The sequence below is a fragment of the Anolis carolinensis genome, chromosome X (assembly GCF_035594765.1).
Source record: "Anolis carolinensis isolate JA03-04 chromosome X, rAnoCar3.1.pri, whole genome shotgun sequence".
NCBI lineage: Eukaryota > Metazoa > Chordata > Lepidosauria > Squamata > Dactyloidae > Anolis > Anolis carolinensis.
The window spans coordinates 3,087,039-3,091,768 of record NC_085847.1 but is presented as its reverse complement, the minus strand read 5'-3'; positions in this window follow the sequence as shown (position 1 = coordinate 3,091,768).

Here is a 4,730-nt window from a genome sequence, read left to right as displayed (position 1 = left end):
TTTCCGGAGCCCCGCCTCTCCGTCTTGGCGCGCGCCAAACCAAAGGGGCGGGGACATGCCGGAGTTGAGAGAAAGGGGGCGTGGCGTACATCGAAGAGGCGGAGTTAGCCTCGACTTTAGCGAGGGGCGGGGCATCCCAGGCTCCTTTCATATCTGAATAACTTTCCACATTTTTTCTTTGAACTGGAATATATGGCAGTGTGGACTCAAATAATCCAGTTCAAAGCAGATATTGTGGGATTTCCTGCCTTGATATATGGCTGTGTGGATATATAGCAGTGTGGACACAAGGCCCTGTCCACACAGCCATATAACCCAGAATAATATCAAAGTAGGAAATCCCACTATATCTGCTTTAAACTGGGATATATGGCAATGTGGACTCAGATAACCTAAGGCCCTTCCACAGCCATACAACCCAGAATATCAAGGCAGAAAACCCCACAAGATCTGCGTTGAACTGGTAAGAGTCCACACTGCTATATAATCCAGTTTAGAGCAGATCATGTGAATTATGAACTTTCATAATATGGATTATATGGCAGTGTAGAAACAGACCAATGAGAAGTGGTCTGCATAAAACATTATTAATATTATTATTAATATTAATTATTATTATAGTAATTATTATAGTAATAATAATTACTATTATTATAGTTATTATATTATAATTATAATATATTATTATAGTAATAATTACTATTATTATTATAGTTATTATATTATAATTATTATAGTAATAATAATTACTATTACTGTATTATAGTTATTATATTATAATTATTATATATTATTATTATAATTATTATTACTTTTGGCTCCTTCTACACTGCCATATAATTTAGAATATCAAGACAGACAATCCATATGATCTGTTTTGAACTGGATTAGTATCTGTGTTTACACTGCCATATAGTCCAGTTCAAGCCCCCCGGTGGCGCAGGTTAAACTGCTGAGCTGCTGAACTTGCTGTTTCAAATCCGGGGAGAGGGGTGAGCTCCTGCTGTTAGCCCCAGCTTCTGGCAACCTAGTTCAAAAACATGCAAAATGTGAGTAGATCAATAGGTACTGCTTTGTTCTCAGATTGAACCGGTTCCAAGCGGCCTGTTGGTCTGGATCTACGGGGATGCAACTCTGTGGAATGAGTGCAGCTTGTCAAACTACAACTCTCAGGATTTCCTATCCGCTCAAAAGGCAGCCATGGAGAAGTTAAAAAATCACCGAGACACTGAATTATCGAGCACCTGTTTGAATTATAGAGCAACCGTTTCCAACGAGCGAGCAGCATGAAACAGGTTTTCTTGCCAATGTTTTCCTTTTTTAAATGGGGAAAAAAATGTAGTCAGGAACATGAAGTTTGGAAAAAAAGAAACAGGGAGAGGGGGGATCACAGATGACAATGTTACTTGGTACAAAAATATGTTTCATCGTTCCCGTTACATAAGCAGCGGCGCTTTCACCGAGAGGGGGAGGACCAGATGGCGGAGGCTGCAAGTCGGCACATTGGGAAGGCATGTGCCGTGGGCTTCGGCATGGCTCCCGGTGGGCCTTGCATGCAACCCAAGCCTCACAACCAACCCAAGCCTCGCAACCAACCCAAGCCTCACAATTCATTTTCAATAGTTTTGACCAGGCCAAGGGTGCTGAAACACAAAAGGGAAGCATTACTTACAGGACATCCTTAACATCCTAGCATTGGAAAAGATCCCAAGAGACCACCGATTCCAACCCCCTTCCGCCATCAAGACACAATCAAAGCACCCCCAACAGATGGCCATCCAACGTTTGACATGGAAGGCCTCAATTTTCTTTAATATTTAACATGGCCCTTCCTTTTGATGGACCGGAGTCCTCTTTATATAATTGTTTAGGGCCCCTTCTAGGTTCAAATCCAACCCAGGGAGAGCGCAGATGAGCTCCCTTTGTCGGCTCCAGCTCCATGCAGGGACACGAGAGAAGGATGGTAAAAACATTAAAACATCCGTCCCCTGGGCAACGTCCTTGCAGACGGCCAATTCTCTCACACCAGTTTCTCAAGTCACTCCTGACACGAAAAAAAACCTGAATAAAATCCAGATTATCTGCTTTGAACTGGATTATATCACAGTGTAGATATCGGGCCCTTCCACACAGACACAGAACTCACAATATCAAGGCAGATAATCCACAATATCGGCGTTGAGCTGGATTATCTGAGTCCACGCTGCCGTATCGTCCAGTGTGGAAGAGGCCTCAGATAATCCAGTTCAAAGTAGATAATGTGGATTATCTGTCTTGATGTTCCAGATTATTTTGCAGTGTAGAAAGGCCCTGGGAATGTTTCACCTGGAGAAGACTAGGGCTGGATCTACACTGCCATATCAAATCCAGATGATCGGCTTTGAACTGGATTATACGGCAGTGTGGACTCATATAATCCAGTTCAGAGAATATAATGTGGATTATGGGTCAGAGAAGCAGAACGGCCTGCCTCAGGGGAGCGTGCTTGCTCTATCAATGTTCAATATTTACACAAATGATCAGCCATTGCCAGAAGGGACAGAGAATTTCATCTATGCTGACGATCATGCCATCACCGCCCAAATATCAGCTTGCAATGAAAGGACCAAGGCAGTGATATCTCCAGCTCATCCTCTGTTCGGATTTAAGCCAACACCTTAAATCAAGACACAGTTTCCTAAGATCTAGAGATACCCGCAGGAAGCAAGAGTCCAAAAGTGGCAGCTTAAAACCCGGAATCTCAATCAGTGGCCGATTCTGCATGAGAAACTCCCTCCTGGACACACAAAAGACTGGGCGACTTGGAAGGCACTGAACAAGATGCAGAGCCATTGGTTACTCATGCAGAGTGCATTCAACAATGCTGCACGGTGTGCGTTGACAGCTCGGTTGTCCGTCACACATCACGCATGGCACTTATTGAGTTACGCAACAAGGTGAGATGAAATGCCATGACTTTAAGATGACTGTACATCGCTTTGGTCCAGAAGCATGGCCTGTTTTCTTTTTCTCTCCCGACAAGTACAGAAACAAAATACAATAAGCTGACATGAAAAACAAAAGAGCACAAGACACGTAAGAGTTCCATTTCCATCGCATATTTTCAAAAATCCATTTAGGTGGCGTCATTCTCCATTACCGGAGATCTTGAAAGCCACCAAGGCCGTTGTGTGCTTTGCTGTCCGTGATCTCTCCCTTTGTGCAACCGGCTTCTAGGAGTTCAGCAAACATTCAAGTCATTTGTAATTGCCTCTCGTTTTCCTCCTTCCTGCGGCAAGGCTCTAGCTTGCGCTTCTCACGACTCTTGTCCCGAACTGGCCATCCATAGCTTTGCACATTCCTCTGGGTCATTTTTAATGAACGTGTATTGTCTTGACTGTTTTTTTAAAGCTCTGAACATCTGACAGGCCAGCTCTTCCATTAGCCAGAGGGAAGCCTTTGCTTTAGGCAGAAACGGGGTGTTGGCGTCCCGCTGCCGGTCCTGGTATCCTCTTAACCGGAATCCGTATCGTGCTTTGAGTTTCGATATCCACGGCCCGAGTCTCACTATCCGCGGCCGTTTAAATTGCTCAACTTCAGATTCATTTGCCAATTTGCTTTAGCTGCCAGATTTAGGGCATAAGCGGGGTGTTGGCGTCCTGCTGCCGGTCCCGGTATCCGCTTAACTGGACTCCGTATCGTGCTTCGGGTTTCGATATCCGCGGCCTGAGTCTCACTATCCGCGGCTGTTTTTAAATTGCTCAACTTCAGATTCATTTGCCAATTTGCTTTAGCTGCCAGATTTTGGGCAGAAGCGGGGTGTTGGTGTCCTGCTGCCGGTCCCGGTATCCGCATAACTGGACTCCGTATCACACTTCGAGTTTTGATATCTGCGACCCGAGTCTCACTATCCGCAGCCGTTTTTAAATTGCTCAACTTCAGATTCATTTGCCAATTTGCTTTAGTTGCCAGATTTAGGGCATAAGCGGGGTGTTGGCGTCCCACTGCCGGTCCCGGTATCCGCTTAACTGGACTCGGTTATTGCGCTTCGGGTTTCGATATCCGCGGCCCGAGTCTCACTATCCGCGGCCGTTTTAAATTGTCCGATTTCAGATTCATTTGCCAAATTTTGGACACAGAAAGGGAGCAGGCAATCCTCTTTATGTGAAGAAGCACTACTCTTCTGTGCAGATCTTGTCGCAATCAAAATCTGCAAGGAAAATCAATGCAAAGAAATTTAAAAATACTCAAAATAATTCCTGCAGACAGAGAACGCATCAAACGCAGTTGAATTAAAACAGTGCTTAAAAGCATAGAACAGTTCTAGTGATTGTAAGAAGGGAAATACATAGAGGGAGAGTCTCTTGCCCAAAGGGTGGGATCACAGATCCCATCATCCATGAGCATGACCCATGCAGCTATACCTGAGAAGAGCTGGGATTTCCAGCACTCACTTGATATAAATTTCCAGCCGAAAAGAAAAGGCATGGCGGCCTGTTAATATCAAAACTTTAGGCAAATACAATATTTATATATATATGTCATTCATTTATTTTTAATTTATCGTGTATTGTCCCAAATTAAACATACGATACTTCGTGCCTTTCTGGTTCAAACAAGCAGCAACAGGCCAACACAACGGAAAACTTGCAATTTGCGGACAGCTTGCAACACAAACTGCAAAACAACTGGATTGGAACGCAGTCTATTTTGTCCCGTAGCTTTCCCGCATCGTGGTAGTGGGAAAACAA